Here is a 19328-nt window from a genome sequence, read left to right as displayed (position 1 = left end):
TCTTGCTTAAATTTTAAATTGAGTAGCAAACTAGTTGAATTTGTTTCCATCCATAAGGAGAAATTCAAATTGAAAAAAAAAATCAGGGTTTTTTGATGTTGTCTTTGTTGTTTTAGTTTTATTTTTTCCTCATGGAATTCTCTTCAAGACCCTTCAGACTAATGAAAATATTTCTTCTGCCCCTGGGGGAGAGCTGCCTCCTCCTTTCTCCATCCCTTTCAGGGAAGGGGAATTTGGAGATTTTTTTTCCATAGACACTTCTGAGTATGAACAGTTCTGTTGTCACGATAGCCACACTCAAACTCGCTCCACTTCTACAGACAAAGCTCCAAACTTTCATCAGGGCTGGTTGGTACAGAAGCTAAAATCTTCCATCTAATATCTGGGAATGGGAAACGTAGCAGTTCTTTATTTTTTTAAATCAAATTACATGGGACTTCAAGCTCCCTACCATCGATTAGAGGGAAGTCCAGGGCCAGCTAGTACCGGCCTGCTGGGCTCTGGTTCCATCGCTCAGTCACTGTCTGATCGTGGCAAGTTACTAACCATTCTGTGCCTCAGTCTCCTCATTAGTAAAATGGGGCTATTAGTACCTCTCTTGTTTATGGAAGGTTGTTGTGGAAGATTAAAAGAAACCATATGTATAAGTTCTTAGAGCAATACCTGTTTCATATCAAGTGTTCAGAAGGTGTCAGTCTGATCATAACTTTGATGATTATTGTTATGAATTGAGAGACTTACGTGATGCCAGCAAAACAGGACAGCGGTATGATCCTTAGTCTATAACAATGACCATCCCTTATCAGTTCCCTCCTTGTGCTCCTTGATGGGTTATCCACTGCTGGTCCTCTACCACCTGTTGGGCACCTGCATGTGCTCTGGGCAGACTACAGAGTAGTCACCTAAGCCAAACTCAGGACTGGTGGACCCTCACCTGGAGCTGTGCTCCAAGAATCCAGTTCTCTGAGATCCACAGGCCGGCCCACCAGAGGACTAGCTGCCTTCCCATAGCAGAATGGGGACAGTGTCTTTTCTACCTGTCCAACTACTCAGTTTCAGAGTCTCTTTCCCTGTCTCTCTGCCCCTGTCTCTCTATCAATGGGCCCATGGCCTCCTGGTCAATCCAGTTCTGTAGCTTTAGGACCACAGTCTTTAAACAAAAGTCTGTTAATTCTCCCCTGGAGCAAAAGATGTTCCACCGGTAGAATGGAAAACTTCCTCACCTCACTACTCGCTTAAAGGTGTGTTGTGGTATATGAGGGTGGGATTGGGGCAAAGGATAAGTACCTTTTCCTCCTTTGTGATTGTGCTGAGCCTATAGCAGAAATCAAGACACAGCTAATTTCTCGTTCAGACTTCACACCGGCTTGAAGGCAAGTTTTGGACAGTGTGGGTTTGGCACTTTCACTCCTTTAGAGTCTGAGCCAGCCGTGGAGATGACCTGAAGGAGGGGTGCCTTTTGTCTGAGTTGAGGCACTGAGGACTTTGGACAGATGCCTGAGGTGGACACTTAAGGAGTTGGTGGGTTAGAACTGAATATCCAGACCAAAGCTGGTCTATTAAATCCAGAGCAGCTGAAACAAGATAGGAAGTCAGTGGATTCATGGGTGTTGGGGAACCAGTGTATGAGGGGATTCCAAGAGGAAGGAAGGAAGGCATATTTGGAGGTATTTCCAGTTGTTGGCAATGGCTTTTTTTTTTTCTCTTAATTTGCCATATATGTCACTTGTTTCCATCCTATTCTAGGATTATTGTCCTCTAGTGGCCAGTATGGTTCCTTCTTTTTAATCCATTATCCCTGACCTGCTTGTCCCGGTGTCTCCGGTCAATTAGAGTAGCTAGACTTGTCACTGTGGGCCCCTCAAAGAATATCACAAGACCCCACTTCTTCATTCAGTATCCCTGCCCCAGCATTAGATTTAGAAGAAAAGAAAAACCAGCATCTATTGATCATTTCCTATACTACAGGCCACATCTAAGTGTGTCTTCTAATTTAGAATTGGGCTATAATCCCAGCTCTTCCATTACAAGCTGTATGACCTTAGGCAAATCATTTAACCTCTGAAGGATTCCCCTCACTTGTAAAAAGAGGCTCTAAAAACTGATTCTTGGGCTTCCCTGGTGGAGCAGTGGTTGAGAGTCTGCCTGCCGATGCAGGGGACATGGGTTCGTGCCCCGGTCCGGGACGATCCCACATGCCATGGAGCGGCTGGGCCCGTGAGCCATGGCCGCTGAGCCTGCGTGTCCAGAGCCTGTGCTCCGCAACGGGAGAGGCCACAACAGTGAGAGGCCCGTGTACTGCAAAAAAAAAAACAAAAAAAACAAAAAAAAAACCTGCAAAAAAACCAAAAAACTGATTCTTTTGAAGCTATCAAGCTCTGGCCCTTATCTTTATTCTCTCCTCACAACCTAATTTTCTGACTCTATAATTTCAGTTCTTCCATTTTTTGGTTCCCTGTTAGACAAGGGGATAATTGGAAAACCAGTCTTCAGATGAACTAATCAGTGCTAATAAATGTTAATGATTTAAGGAGTTTTACCTCTCAAAGGGATTTAAATTTTAAAAGGTAAATTTCATTTCTTAGTTCAATAAATAGAGTATGTAGTGTCTGTCAGATTCTGTTATGCCTGTGGATTGAATGTTTCAACCTAGAATTTCCCAAAGTATGCACCATAAAAAAAATTCCGTAGTCAAATAAAATTTTAAAACACAACGTACTAATTTCTGCATTTGCTCAAGGTGGAATAAAGGGGCCTGGGTTTACCCTCTTCCTGAAGTAACAACAACAAAACATACAAAATATACAGAATAACAACTTTCAAGACTGCTCATCAAGCGCTAAAGGACAGTGATCCCTAAGAGACAGAAAACTAATTTATGCCCTAGTTTACTGTCTCGAGAGACCTTCCAGGCTGTAGTGCAGGGAGGGGCAGCCAGGCAGAGTTGAGGAGATGGACCTGATGCTGTGAGAAATCCTGATGGCCTGAGTTCATAGAACAGCATACTAGAGAGGAGAGAGCTGCACAGAGAGAAAACCCTGGAGATCCGTAAAGGTGCCCCATGAGTATACAGCAGAGTACAGATCAACACATGCATGTGAGGGAACTACCCGAGTGTGGGGGGAAGACATCCGGAAGAATCAGAGAACGATAGCTGGCACTCGCACAAAGCTGGGAATAGTGACCCCACGAACCAGGCTGGAAAAAGCTCATAATTCACGAGACATATGGATAGAATACTCAGGAATGTTGTGCATCTGCAATAAGGAGTAATTAATCTTAGATAGAGCATGGTTATGGACCTGCCTAATGAATTGTAAAAATCACATATGTAAGGATCAAATTATTTCTAAATAACAGCATACCAGAGAAAAGATAAAGATTATTTACATAAAGGCAAAAATATTCAGTCCCCGACAAGGTAAAATACACAATGTCTAGCATCCAGACAAAGATTACCAGGCATTCAAAGAACAGTAAACATGACCCACAGTGAAGAGGAAAATCAGTTGAAACCAATCCAGAATGGATGCAAATGTTAGAACTAGCAGACAAGAACATTAAAACAGTTGTCAGAACTCTATTCAGATGGTGTAGTAGAGACATGGAAGAGAATTTTAAAAGACCCAATTCAAACTTCTGGAGATGAAACTTACAATGTCTGAGATGAAATAATACATTAGATGGGATTAGCAGCAGATTAGACACGGCTGAAGAAAAGATTAATGAACCTAAAGACATAGCAGCAAAAAATATCCAAAATGAAGCTCAAAAAAAAAAAAATCCAAATAAATGATAAAAGCATCAGTGAGCGGTGAAACAATTTCACATAGCCTAACATATGTGTAATTATAAAGATATTTAAAGAATATTCTTTCTGAGAATTTTTCAAAATGATTTTTCAGAACAGTATAAAACAACTCCCTCCCCAGAACAAAAGCTCGCTATACTAGAATATCAGAATACCACTATATTAGAATAATAGAAACTGCTGAAAATCAAAGACAAAGAGAAAATCTTAAAAGCAGGCAGAAGAAAAGACACATTACATTTATGAGAACAATAATAACACTGACAATGAGAATCGAAAAGCCAGAAAAATGACATCATTAAACCGTCAAACAAACAAGTCAATAACTCCCCCCAGAATTTTATACCCAAGGGCAATAGCCTTCAAAATGAAGGCATAATAAAAATGTTTCCAGATAAACAAAAACTCAGAAAATTCATAGTTGGCAGCACTATGCAAATAAAATGCTGAATAGAGATTTTCAGATAGAAGGAAGCTAATTCTAGAAGGAACTACAATAAAGCAGATAAGGGATGAAGAGCACTGGGAAGGTTAAATGTGTGGGTAAATCTACATCAACGTTTCATTACAAAAATAATAATGTCTTGTGGTGTTTAAAATATATGTGCAATTAGAAAACATGAAAACAATAGCACAAAAGGCTAGAGGGGAGTAAATGTAGTGAGTAGTTTAAATCCAGGAAGTTGTAAAAATACATGCTGAATAGAGATTTTCAGATAGAAGGAAGCTAATTCTAGAAGGAACTACAATAAAGCAGATAAGGGATGAAGAGCACTGGGAAGGTTAAATGTGTGGGTAAATCTACATCATCGTTTCATTACAAAAATAATAATGTCTTGTGGTGTTTAAAATATATGTGCAATTAGAAAACATGAAAACAATAGCACAAAAGGCTAGAGGGGAGTAAATGTAGTGAGTAGTTTAAATCCAGGAAGTTGTAAAAATACTAAGTTGAGATTGACTCTAATATATTAAGCTTGCATATTGTAATCTGTAGGGCAACCACCAAAGTAATAATATAAAAAGTTATAACTAAAATCTGATAAACAGAAAATGGACTAAATACTCAATAAACACTAAAAAAGAGCTAGAAAGCAGAGAAAAAGGGAACAAAGAACAGATGGGACAAACAGTAAACAGTTTCAGGTAGCTATAAACCTACATTTATCAATAATTATGTTAACTGTAAACAGACAAAATATTCCACGTAAAACAAAACATTGCCAGACTGTATTTAAGAATAAAAACAACTATGTGCTTCTTACAAAGACAGATATTAGATGTAAGAAAACGGAAAATTTGAAAGTATATACCATTCAACCACCAACTGAGTGAAAGCTGATAAAGCTCTACTATTAGCAGAAAAAGGAGACTTGTTAAGGCAAGAAATACTACTAGAGATAAAGATGAAATTTTTGTTGATGAAGCAAACAAATTCAGTTGATGAAAACAGAGTCAATTCAATGTGAAGATATAACAATCCTAAATTTGCGTGCACTTATCACATAACTTTAAAATATATAAATCAAAAGTTGACAGAACCAGGGCTTCCCTGGTGGCGCAGTGGTTGAGAGTCCGCCTGCTGATGCAGGGGACATGGGTTCGTGCCCCAGTCCGGGAAGATCCCACATGCCGCGGAGCGGCTAGGCCCGTGAGCCATGGCCGCTGAGCCTGCGCGTCCGGAGCCTGTGCTCCGCAACGGGAGAGGCCACAACAGTGAGAGGCCCGTGTACCAAAAAAAAAAAAAAAAAGTTGACAGAACCAAAAGGAGAATTAAGCAAATTTAAAAATATAGAGGAAGACTTTACTACTTCTCTTCCAGTAATTGACAAAACAATTAGATCTATAAAATATTTGAATAATACTTTTAACAAACTTGATCTAATTGACATGTATTGAAAATTGCACCTTCACACTGCAGAATATAGAGGCTTTTTAAGTGCTCAAGAAATATTTTACCAAAACTAAATAAACACTGGGCCATGAAGCAAGTTTCAGCAAATTTCAAAGGATGGAAATCAGACAAAGTATATTCTCATAGCACAGTAGAAGTAAGCTAGGAAACAGTAACAAAATCATATCTAGGGTATTTTCGAATATTTGAAAACCAAGCAGTGAACTTCTGTGTAATCAGAGTCAAAAAAGAAATCATATTGGAAATTAGAAAGTATTTTTAATAAAACAAGGATGGAAAATACTATACATCAAATGTATGGTGTATGGCTACAATAGTGCCAAGATGGAAATGCATAGCTTTAAATAAATATATGGGAAAAGAAGAGAATCTGAGATTAAGTATTTAAGCCTCCATTTCAAGAAGCTAGAAAAAATTAAAAGAAAATTGAAGAAATATAACAATAAAGTTAAAAGCAGAAATCAATGAAATAGAAGACAGACAAAAAGTAGAGAAAACCAATAAAACCAGAGTTGTTTTTCTCAAAAGATTGATAAAGTTGACAAGCCCTAACAAACCTGATCAAGAAAAAAAAAAAAAAACCACAAATTCTCAATATGAAGAAAAATGGGAAGTTGCTAAAGTTTAACAGATTTCTAAAATAAATTGTAGAGAAATTTATGCCAATAAATTTGAAAGTATAGAAGTAGAAGAATTCCTTGAAAAGTACAATTTACAGAATGGACACTGGAAAAAATAGAAAAATAATCCTATGTCTATGAGAGGAATAAAGTTCAAAATGAAACGACTTCCCTCAAAGATAATTCCAGGTCCAGGTGACTTCAACATAAATTCATAATTTTAAGAAAGAAATAACACCGATTCTTCCAGAGTATAGATGTAGAGGACATATTTTCTATCTCATTTCATGAGACTATCATAATCTTGATATTAAAACTTGACAAGGATACTAGAAAAAATATTACGAGGTAATCCCTCTCATAAACATAGGCACAAGAATCTTAAACAAAATAGGAACAACTTGAGCACTTCAATGCATAGAGAGATAATACATCATGACTGAATTGGCTTTATTCAAAATTACAAGGTTGGCTTAATGTTCCAAAATCAATTAGTGAAATTCACCACATTAATAGAGTAAGACAGAAGATCATATTATCATTTCCATAGATGCATTAAAATCATCTGATAAAATTCAACACTCATTTATGATTTAAAAAAAAACTCTCAGTAAATTTGGAACTTAAAAAACGTCTTTATGCTGATACAGGATATACACAAAATACCCATGGTGAATATCATACTTAATGGTAGAGTAATTGAAATCTTACCCTCTGATTTTAGGAATAAGATAAGAATTTCTACTCAACATTTTACTGGAGGGCCTGCTACAATAAGGACTGAAAAAGCATTAGAGTCATCAGGATTGGAAAAGAATCTTCAAAAATTTATTATTGTATACAGGAAACATACATATATAAAAGTAAAAAAGAATATACTGATAGACTATGATATTTAATGAGAGTTTACCAAGGCCATTGGATATTAGGTCAGGATACAAAAATCATTTATATTCTTGATTTAGTAAAATAATTAGAAAACAAAATTATGAAATGATATCCTTTACCTAGAAATAGTTTTTCAAGACCGCTACCCAGAAAACGACAAAACTTTACCATTGGAAATTAAAGAAGATCTTTAAAAAATGGAGGGATATACCATGATCATTGACAAGAAGACTTAGTGCTGGCAAAGGTGCCATTTTCTATATGTAGTCAATGTAATCCCAATCAAAATCCCAGTAGGTTTTTTTTTTCTAATGTATGTAGGTATTTACAATCTAGTTATAAGAGCTATATAGACATGCAAATGGCAAAAAATGGCTAAGATGATCTTGAAGAAATATAGTTAAAGTACAAGGTATTAGGAAGTATTATAAAACCACAGCAATTAAAACAGTGTGATGGGCTTCCCTGGTGGCGCAGTGGTTGAGAGTCCGCCTGCCGATGGGGACACGGGTTCGTGCCCCAGTCTGGGAAGATCCCACGTGCCGCGGAGCGGCTGGGCCCGTGAGCCATGGCCACTGAGCCTGCGCGTCCGGAGCCTGTGCTCCGCAACGGGAGAGGCCACGACAGTGAGAGGCCCGCGTACCGCAAAAAACAAACAAACAAAAAAAACCAGTGTGGTATCATTGGTGGCCATTGGAACAGAACGATGAGTCCAGAGGTAGACTTACACATTTAAGTCATCTGATTTACAACAAAGCTGACACTGCAATGCAGAGCAGAAAGGATATTCTTTTTTTTGATAAATGGCACTGGATCAATATGGATAAAAAAGGAATGAATTTTAACCCATATATTTCACAATATACAAATCACTTTTATATGGACTGTAGACTTACATGTTAAAGGTAAAATAATAAATATTCTAGGAGATAAAATAAGAGAATATTTTCATTATTTTGGGTTAGGCAAAGATTTCATAAACAGGACAGGAAGTGCACAAAGGAAAGAGTTGTTAAATTAGTCTTCATAAAGTCTGAAATTTTCTGTTCATCAAGACACTTTTAAGATAATGAAAAAAGCAAGCTATGGTCTGGAAGAAGATATTTACAATGCATAAATCAGACAAAGGACTTATATCCAGAATATATAAAGAACGCAAAATTTGACTTTTTTGAAAAAAGAAAGAGTAACCTAATAGTAAATGGGTGAAAGACTTGAGCAAGTACTTTACAAAAGTGATATCCAAATAGTTGATTCATATATATGAAAAATTGCTCAAAATCATTAGTTACCTGAGAAATAGAAATAAAAACCACAGTGGGATACCACTACATACCAACCAGAAAGGCTACAACTTTAAAAATGAAATAAAACGACCAGAAATAAGTATTTGGGAGAATATGGAGAAATGCGTACTTCATATATAACCAATGGGAGTTTAAATTGATCCGAACTCTTTGGAAAACTAGCATTATTGACTAAAGATGAACATACATCAACCCTGTAATTCAGCAATTTCATTTATAGGTATATACCCAACAGAAATCTGTGCACCAAATTGTATGTACAAAAATGCTCACGGCAGCACTATTTGTAATAATCCCAAACTTAAGACAAACTAAATGCCTATCAAAAGTAGAATGGACATATTTACATGGCAGACTACTACAACAAAATATTCATATTATACAGCAATGGCAAACTCTTCCATGCAATACCATGGATGAATCTTACAGACATAATATCGAGCAAAAGAAACGAGACACAAAAAAGTACTTATATATGATACCATATATATAAAGTCCAAAATAAGAAAAACTGATCTATTATGATTCAAGTCAGAATGGTCACCTTAGGAGGGAGGTGATTAATGACCAGGAGTTATTAGAAGGTTTTGAGATGCTACTAATGCTCTATATTTTTATCTAGGTAGTGAGTCCATGGATGTGTTTACTTTGTAAAAATTCACTCAATTAAAAAACAGCTCAAAAGCTAATTCAGGTATTTTGCTTATGGAACTAATTTTCATGCTTGGTGGAATGGCTAAAAAGGTTGATATGACCCAACTATTTATTACATGTTCTTCTGCATGTAAGATGAAGCTCATCTGAGACAGTGGCTGAGAACTTTAAACCCTATTGCTGTTTGCAGCTCTGTTTAAACTGCCCTGTTCCATCTCCCTTGGCTGCGCACTAGGCAAATTTTTGCATTAATTTTGGCCCCTAGCATCCTTTTGCCTCATTGCTTGAGGCTGTCAACCCACACTAATAAAGTACAGCATGAAGACCAGGTTAAAAGTGCTACTTCTTTCTTGTGCAAATCTGCAGGGAGAAAGAGCTACCTCCTTCATCACAGATCTCCCTGGTTGAAGGTGGAACAGAAGTCACCAGGAGAATTTCCAGCTTTCATGGGAACCTGTTCCAAGTTATAATACTAAAACTAATCTTTGTTGTGTGTGCCTATGCTCTAGATTCTATTCTAAGTGCTTGAAATGTAGTAACTTATTTGATTACATAACAGCTGCATGAGGTAGAGTTATGAAATGAATATTTGTGTCTCTCCAGAATTCATATTTTGAAATCCTAACCCCTAATGGAATAGTATGAGGAGATGATGCTTTGGAAGTAATTAAGTCCTAAGGGTGGAGCCCTCATGATGGGATTAGTACCCTTGAGAGAGCTTGCTTCTTCTCTCTCTCTGCTCTCTGCCATGTGAAGACAAAGCTAGAAGTCTGCAAACCAGGAAGAGGCCCTCCCCAGAACCCCACTACGTTGGCACCCTGACCTCAGACTTCTAGCGTCCAGAACTGTGAGAAATAGCTGTCTGTTGTTTAAGCCACCTACTCTATGGTATTTTAACAGCCCGAACTGATAAGACAGGTAGGAAATGTTATCTGTCCTGTGTTACTGGTGAGGAAACAGAAGCAGAAAGCAGTTGGGTAATCTGTCAGAGAACACACAGCTAGCAGGCTGGGAAGCCAGGTACTAAGGTTCTTTCTAGAGCCCTTGCTCTTTACACACACACATAATACAAGACACAATCAACTTCCTGCTACGCAGTCTTTGTGTCTTCAGTTTCAGAAGGCGACCCGTAGCGTGAAGATTTCTCAACAGAGCCTCAGCTCTCTGTGAGGGGCTCGCTGGTCAACAGAAGGCCGCCCCTGGGATTCAGGCCCGGGGACGATGAGGGACCATAAGGATTGTCCCTTCTTTTTTGTTTGTTTTTTTTTTTTTTTGCTGTACGTGGGCCTCTCACTGTTGTGGCCTCTCCCGTTGCGGAGCACAGGCTCCAGACACGCAGGCTCAGTGGCCATGGCTCACGGGCCCAGCCACTCCATGGCATGTGGGATCTTCCCGGACCGGGGCACGAACCTGTGTCCCCTGCATTGCCAGGCAGACTCTCAACAACTGCGCCACCAGGGAAGCCCCAGGATTGTCCCTTCTTTACCTCGTGGTGACAGTGGCTGGTGAGCAGGGTGGGAGATTTTGTTTGTTTGTGTAAAAAATTAAAAGCATCACAGAGAAATGTAAACCTAGGTAAATCAAGATTCTGAGCAACAATGACACACACTTTTTAAATAAAATAAGCACAGCTTTTACCATCGCCCAGTATTCCTTCTTCTCCCACCCTGTGCCTTCCTCCAGAGCCGCCATTTTCCAAGCTCTCAGCAGTAAACTTAATAAAGATTGATATCAGCGACAAATTCTGTCAACTTCCATGCTGCAAAACTTAGCCACTGTGCAAAATGGACCAAGGAAAATAAATAACCCGAGGAATGATGGAGTGTGTAAATATTGATGTGGACGCCGGGCACAGGGAGGTTGGATGAAGCAAAAAAAAAAAAGAGCTAGTGAAGGCAAGTTTCCATACCCTGACTGAATGCAGAAAGGTCTCCTCACGTTGATTTTAATTCTCTGGCATTATTTTCAGAGTGGGAGTGTGTGTTGTAGGCTAAATTCTAAGTTCTTGGATTCCAAAAAAAATCATTCTAGAAAAAGCATTTTAAAATAGTTTTTAAAAATTACTATTATGAAAATAGTACTGTATACAGAAAAATTTAAAAATACATACATAGGAAAAATAGAATAATAAAGGCTAGCCATAATTTCATCACCCAGAATACTAGCTGTGAGCATCTTCCAGACTGTTTTCCATGCTTGTGTATACATTTCCTAATTTCTAAGATTCAAGTTTTTCAAAGTTCGGTATTTCTGAAATCAGATTGAATCTACGGGTACATATACCATGGCAGCGTTTCCTTTTGTCCTGAAAGGCTGTTACTAAGTTACAGTTGTTTCCTACAAATGATGACATCTTAAATCCAAAGATATACGTGGATATCATATATTTGTAGAAAATATTATATCATACATACTATTCTTTTCTTTTTTTTATTGAGGTATAATTGACATAACATTATATTAGTTTCAGGTGTACAATGTAATGATTCAACACTGGTATGCATTGCAAAATGATCCCCGCAATGAGTCCAGGTAACATCCATCACCACACATAATTTAAAAATATATTTTCCTTGTGATGAGAAATTTCAAGACCCACTCTCCTAGCTACTTTCAAATATGCAATACAGTGTTATTAACTGTAGTCACCATGCTGTATTATATATCCATGACCTTCATTTTATAACTGGAAATCTGTACTTTTTGACCTTTTCACCCATGTCATGCACTCTACCCCCCTCTTTTTTCTTTCTTACTGTATTAAAGTGTACATAACATAAAATCTATCATTTTAATCATTTTTAAGATTACAATTAAGAATATTCACAATAGGTAACTATCACCACTACCTTCCTTCTGAACTTTTTCATCATCCCCAACAGAAACTCTCTCCTCATTAATCAATAACTCCCCATTCCCCCTCCTCCTAGCCCTGGATAACCACTATTCTACCCTCTGTCTCTGTGAATTTGCTTACTCATCATATGAGTGGAAGCGTGCAGTATTTGTCCTTTTGTGTCTGACATTTCATCTAGCATAATATTTTCGAGGTTCTTCCATGTTGTAGCATGTATCAGACTTCCATTTATTTTTATGGCTGAATAATATACCACATTGAGTTTGTCTGGTGATGGACACTTGCGTTGTTTCCACCTTTGGTCTATTGTGAATAATGCTGCTATGAACATTGGTATATAGTATTAATTTGGATCCTGTTTTCAGTTCTTTGAATTGAATACCTAGGTGTGGAATTGCTGGACCACACGATAATTCTGTTCAAGTTTTTGAGGAGCTGCCAAACTCTTTTCTGCAGTGGCTGCATCATTGTATATTCCCACTAGTGATGCATAAGGGTTTTAGTTTTTCCACATTCTCACCAATATTGTTGTTTCCTGTCATATATATATATATATAATTTATAATAGCCATCCTAATGGGTATAAAGTGACTGTACATACTATTTTGAAATCTGCTTTTTCCTATTAATAATATATCCAGAACATGTTTCCATGTCAGTTAATATTCTTCCACCATCCATATCCAGTTGCCATTTTAATGGCTGTAGTTTTTCAGTTCTATGTAATCACATTTACACTTTTTTAAACAATCCGCCATTGTTGAATATTTAGGCTGTTCTCAGGTTTTTCCTACTATAAATGATGATGAAATGAATACTTCATGGCTAACTTTTTGCACACATTCTTAATTATTTCATTGGTATAAATTCCTAGATATGCTATTGTTAAATCGAAGACATGAATGTGTAAGGCTTTTGAGTCACAATCCTGAATTGCCTCCACTTAGTTTTAAAAGGAAAAAACCAACAGCGTTTTCAGTGAAGAACCACCCACACCACCACTGCCAACCCCAAAGATTTAACTGGAAAATATTTACACTTATGAGGAAAAGAGGAAGTGGATATGAGGATCTGGTCAATGAAATAGAAGTTGTATCAGTCAGCTCTTTTGCCAGATGGCTTGACAATTCTGGAAGGATGAAATTCTTTACAATATTCATCTTGGGTCTGGGAATAAACTTTTTTCAAAGAGGTATGATTACTTTCTTTCTGATCCGATTTTCAGATTTCTCATCTACCATTCTTGCCTGGGGTGTAGTAGGAAAAAAAATAGAGTAAAAGTAGACACTCCACCAAAGGGTTCCTCTAGCAGTTACTTAAACTTGAAATTCTGAGCATCTGTGTGAAATTTCTATAGAAGAGGAATAAAAAGAAGTTTTTGATTGGTAAGTCTAAATTAGTATAGATAACATGCTAAATCTACACCATAGAAACTCTCTGGGGATTTTCTTACCTCTGAAAAGTTGGATGATTTTACCAAAAGCATTACATTTCATCCCTCATTGCTTGTTAGGGTAGATGCTGCAACAATGACCAGAGGGCAGATAGGTGAGCAGTCATCCTATAATTAGAATTACCTGCTCCAGCTAAGTCACCTGTCCTAGTCTGTATGAGCTGCTATAACAGTACCATCGACTTCTACAGTTCTAGAGGCTGCGATGTCTAAGATTAAGGCACTGGTAGATTTGGTGTCTGGTGACAACCAGACATGGATGGCTGTCTTATCACTGTAACCTCACATGGTGGAAAGGACAGGGGAGGTCTCTGGGGTCTCTTTTACAAGGGCACTAATCCCATTTATGAAGGTTCCACACTCCTGACCTAATCACCTCCCAAAGGCCCCACCTCCAAAGACCATCATGCCGGGAATTAGGTTTCAGCATATGAATTCTGGGGAAACACATTCAGTATAGCATCACCATATTAAAAACCATAGCCTAACATCACGGTCCTTACAGCAGTGATTCTCAGACCTTGGTGTGCATCAGAATCACCAAGGGATGTTAAAACACAGATTGCTAGGCTCCACCTCCAGAATTTCCAATTCAGTAGGTCTGGATGGGGCCTGAGAACCTGCATTTCTAATCACTTCCAAGGTGCTGCTGGTTAAGAAACTAAGTGTGAAAAACACTGCCTTCAGTGATGTTGCCTCTCACTCACCTCCCTCCCGATAGCTTTGGATGATCATTTAGGTGAGTGATTAAGAGCAAGGAAGCTAAATGCTAAACAAAACAACTATATAGATTGTGATAATCATGACAAAGAGCTACAACTGTTTTATTCATGGGGCATTTTTTTCTCTAAGAGAATTATTGGAGTCTTTGTACTTAGAATTGGCATCAACAGACAACAGACTTCTCGTACGGAAACAGAGGTGTCAATCTGGATCATATAGTAACTCTGATAATTAAATTTTTCACTGTGCTTACTTCAGTGGCTCTAGTGACTAATGTATTTACAATGTGCATAAATTACACAGATGGAAGGCTCAAAATCTTTCCAAAGACGTATCTTTTAGGTTCCCAAGTAAAATATTTAGTCCTTGAGGCCAGGATCTTATTTCCTGTCACTCCAGGGCACTTGGCTTCTAGTCAGTATTCAATACATGTTGTTGATCAGCTCAAGGTCAACCAGTCTACAAGAACCACCAGAGTATGAGACAAGAACATATTTAGGAAGGATGGGAGGTGTGGTCGACTGTGCCATGCCCTCGTGTGGTCCCTTCCACGTTGACTCTGGACTTGGCTATGTGAGTTGCTTTGGCCAATGGATGGAACAGCAACTAATATGATGGAGCAGAGACTTGATCAGCACTGGTACATTGGGGCTTGTCCTCATGAAATGCTTCCTCTTCCACTCCATCCGCCGGGCTGTAAAGAAGCTTGGGCAGAATCACTGAATGATAAGTGACCCCACAGAGAAAGACCTCAGAGGACAGAGGACATCTAGGATGTCCCAGCCCCACTCCCAGGTGAACGCAGCCTCGTGAGTAACCTCAGCTACTGCACTTGATGCTGAAGAACCACTCACCGATCCCGATCGACTGCAGACTTATAAGGCATGATGGGAGGTGGTTGGTACCAAGTAATAGGTAGTTGAAGCAGGAGGACTGCAAAAGCAATGTATTTTAAAATCTAAAAAATAATTCAATAATCATGTATGTGATTTCCCTTGGATCAGTTTGGCTTTTGTGATACTTGTACAGTTGTCCTTTGTTAAAATCTGAGAAAAAATCTGGATGTCATGACAATTTCATTCATTTGTTTATCCACTCAACTGTCTTTTGCTGACCTTCTATTACAAACTAGCCTCCATGTGAACAGAGGAGACAGGGAGGGAGGGAGAGACAAGGAAGCCAAGAATCCCAGTGCAGGGTGGTAAGAGCCATGCAGGATGGTACAGGGGAGCGTCGGAGAAGATGGAGAGGAAGAATGAAGCCGAGGCAACTTCCCGAGACAGGTGCTCCCAGAAGGAGAGCTGGTGCTGTCTCGTAACTTCTATGGGACCCTGACTTGGGGTGATTGAATTCCAGGTATCTTTATGAAACTCAGGATAAAAAATTAAAATAAAACAATAACTTGGAGAGGTGGTTAAGATGGAGAGACAAGCTTTTATTATTCATGTAAAGGTTTCAAATATAGCTCTTCTCGAGATACGAGCAATCCTTCCTGGCTTCCTTAAAGCACAACCTGGATGCGTGGCCAAGAAACAGTTTCCTTCCGTCACTGAGACAGACTGTCGCACGTGGTAACACAATGCACCCCACCCCCATGTGCCGAAAGTCAGAGCTCAGACTCACACAGCCCGGCCCCTGCCCATGACACTAATAACTTGAGAATTACTAGGAGAAGAGCCTGGCATGTGCAGGAGCCACCGAAGAGGAACTGTCCCGGAAGAGAGGTGCTAACTAGGTGAAGACGTACGACTCTGAGCACCGTTTCCTAATTCTAATGGAGGGAGAGTCTGGCATGGAGCCAGGGAACAGAAAAGGCATGAAAGGAAGAACTAATCTGGAGCTGGCAAAGTGAGTGTTTTCTGGCTTATTTAAACACATAGATATAGAATTCAAACAGGGACGAGGGATCTGACTACCAGATGTAGCTGCTGAATGAGGCAGGACGTCAACAATGGAATCAGTGATGCCCAAGCGGAAAAGGAGACATTTTGACAGCAGGGAGGCCGTTGAAGTAGCGATGCTTGGTGGACTGGGTGGGTTCACCTTACGCTCAAGATTTTATTTCCATTTAAATCTCTGGGAGGCAGAGGTGGAGGTTACTGGCTTGACCCCATGTTAAAGGAAAACCACAGTCCAGCCCTTTAAAGACGACTAGGGAAACAAGTCAAATAGACAGCAAATAGGCAGATGTAAGGACCTTCACTGAACACAGATGTATCGAGCGCCTGTGACGAGGCAGAGGCACTGTGCTGGAGCCCAGAGATGCACCGAGGAGCGTGACTGACAGATTCCCTGTTCTTGGGGGACATCCATTCTAATTGCCATTTAACGTGCCAGGTGCATGGAGCACAAGGGAGGTCACAAAGTAGCTGTGTTACAGCGGGAAGCTCAGAGGAAACCTGGCCTCTCAGCAGCTTGCTTGCTCCAGGACCTTAGGCAAACCTCTGAAACTCTCCCTTTCCCATCCATTGCTGGTAGCTTCTGGGGTCATGCTGAAGAGTCACTGAGCCAGTGTTAGGTGGTAACAAGGCCCTGGAGAGGGGAGGAGAAGGGCTTGGAGCTTTTGATTCTGTCGGCCAACTGGGGTGTAGACCCCTGTGTGTGGTAGCTCTCGGGGGATATGGTTGCCCATGGATACAAATGTGGGAACTAGAAAGACAGGCAAAGCCAGCGGGAAAACTTAGAGGCAGAGAGAACACGTGTGCGTCCTTCGCCAGCATCGTTTCGCTCCTCCCTCAGTGTGATTTCATGATTCATGCTTCTCTGGCTGTGATGTCATGTGGCCTGTGATGTTTATCGCACTGCATTCCAGGGATGGCGGAGGGAGCCGTGTCCAATGTTAGAAAGCCGGGGAAAGCCTCCTCGGTGGAATTTTAACTCTTTCTGTAAACAGTGACCTAATGTGAGGAAGGCTCTGTCTGGCCAGGCGTCACAGCCCCTGTATCTCTTCTTTCTCTTCACCCCCCTTCTCCCGCGCTCAGGCAAACTGTCTCGCCTTTATCTCACATATGGACTTTGCAAATAAGCGTGGGTGATTTGTGTGCTCAGCTAACTGGAGAGACCGTGTGTCAGCAAAGCCAAGCACCCCAGCCAAGTCATGAGCCCCTGCAGGAGGGAGCTGCCGCCTCCTCTCGCGCTGTGAAACGTTATCCCAGCAGGAGGGATGGAGTCCAGGCAAGGCCAACAGACCAGCCAGGGAGCCCCTTCTTTCCCTCCCAGCTCCAGCTCCAGCTGTATGTTTTCCCCCTTGAGCAGTAGGTCAGGTTCTCTCTCTTCTTTGTGTAAACCGAGCAAACTTTTGACTGAGGGAACTGCCCACTAGTTGTTTAGGGCTTTTCCCTCCTTCCCTTCACCTACTATCAAGGAGGCTGAATTTATAGGTGGGCAGCACCTCACAGAGGAATAGAAACCGCCCTTCTCATTGCTCAGGTGCCAACAAAAGAGCTAACCTTCCCCCCGGGAGCCCACAAGTGAGGGGTGAATTCCAGCTAGCGAGCCCCTTGGTGGGTGGTACTTGGGGATGGGAAAGGAAGGGTGAGTGGAAGAGTCATATGAGGGCGGATGGAGGGCGGGGGACAGGCAAGGCGTAAAATGTCCTGCCACATTTTGACTGAGAAGAACTAACCAAGGTCAGGGGTCAGCAGACGTTTTCTGTAAAGGGCCAGATAGTAAATAATTTGTTCTCTTTGTGGGCCATCCGGTCTCTGTCGCAACCATTCTGAGGTTGTAGGGCAAAACCGGCCACAGACAATTGGTAAACTAATGGGCGTGTCTGTGGCCCCAATAAAAGATGGTTCACAACAAGAGGCGGCAGCCGAGACTGGCCCGTGGGCTACAGTCTTCTGACCCTTGGTCTGGAATAAGACCCCTCCCATGTTTCTGTTTAACCAGCTACATCCGGGAAGGGAGGCCAGTCTGCCTCTGTTATGTGGTTCTGCTTTCTCCACCGTGTTTCTTACCAACCCCGGGTGCTGAGCTTGAACAGGGAGAGCTCCTAAATGAAAGCCAGAGGGCTGGTGACTTCAGGGTTCAGGGTTCTGTTGATAAATTCCCCGCCCTGTGCAGGCACAGGACAGGTAGCGATTGTAGGCGTGAAACTCAGCCAGGAGCAGTGTTAGGACCTTCCTTAAGCAGTTTGGTTTAGAAATGATAGAATTCTCCTATTTTTCCACCTCTTTTCCTGTTTCCAGGTCTCTTATAATCTGAATGTTGACATTCTGACTTCATCTTCTGTATTTCTTGGCTTTTCTGTGGTATCTTCTATCCGTTTATATATTCCTCTTTATATTTCGGGGAAAGTCTAATATTCTAGCTCATGGGTTCATTCCTTGTTCCACCATTTCCCCTTCCATTGTACTCCTTAACCCAGCCTGAGAGCAGGTTCAGTGTCAAGGGCTGGACTGCTTGGGTTCAAGTCCCAGCTCTGCAGTTAATTGTAGGCCAGTTACTTAACCAGTCTGTGCCTCTACTTCCTCATCTGTGAAGTGGGCTTGGTAATAGTACCCAGCTCACGTTGTTGTAAGAAGCAATTAAGTAACGTGTGTAGAACACTTAGCACAACAGGATAACAACCCATGGAGTTTTTATATCTAGTGCTAAAACTTCCTTATTTTTCTTCACAATTTTTTCACAATATTTCATATTGATAATCCCTTCCTTTATTTCTCCGCTTGTACTTTTCATGATCGTTTAAATCCTAGCCCTCGTAATACTTCTGTGTCAGGTGGTATTTGTTGTGCAAATACTGGTTTTCAGCATCAGAACTCCTCAGTCTAGCTGTGGACGGATGAGCTCACAGAGCCCCCAGGAATAGCAGCTACTGTGCTGTCTCCAGTGCTGTGCTCTGGGGAAGGGTCAGAGGCCTGCCCGGGTGAGTTTAAGGAGGGAGGTCATGAGCTCCTGGGGGGAGCCCCGGTCACCCCAGGACCACCGTGCATCATTCCACCGGAAACCTCTCTGGTTCGGTTGAACGTTAAACCCTTCGAGTGACTCTGCATTGGGAGGGGGCCGTCTCCAAGGTGGTTTCCCACCAGCCTAGGGGCCTGGGGGCGTTGGGGAGAGAGAGAGCCTGAGAGCAGCTGCGCAGACTTAATGCCACTG

At 40.7% G+C, this 19328-nt stretch overlaps 1 long non-coding RNA gene across 1 annotated transcript in view; it reads left to right on the top strand.

Annotated features, from left to right (window-relative positions):
- The window catches only part of LOC149748135 (uncharacterized), a 293792-nt gene that overhangs the window by 212669 nt on the left and 61795 nt on the right, over positions 1-19328 (top strand). The window lies entirely within an intron of this gene.

Source organism: Delphinapterus leucas, chromosome 10 (genome assembly GCF_059928025.1).
Source record: "Delphinapterus leucas isolate spDelLeu-1000000601 "Yukka" chromosome 10, BTC_Dleu_Yukka2, whole genome shotgun sequence".
Lineage (NCBI taxonomy): Eukaryota > Metazoa > Chordata > Mammalia > Artiodactyla > Monodontidae > Delphinapterus > Delphinapterus leucas.
The sequence above is the reverse complement of the archived record's forward strand: the minus strand, read 5'-3'. Positions and strand labels throughout refer to the sequence as shown.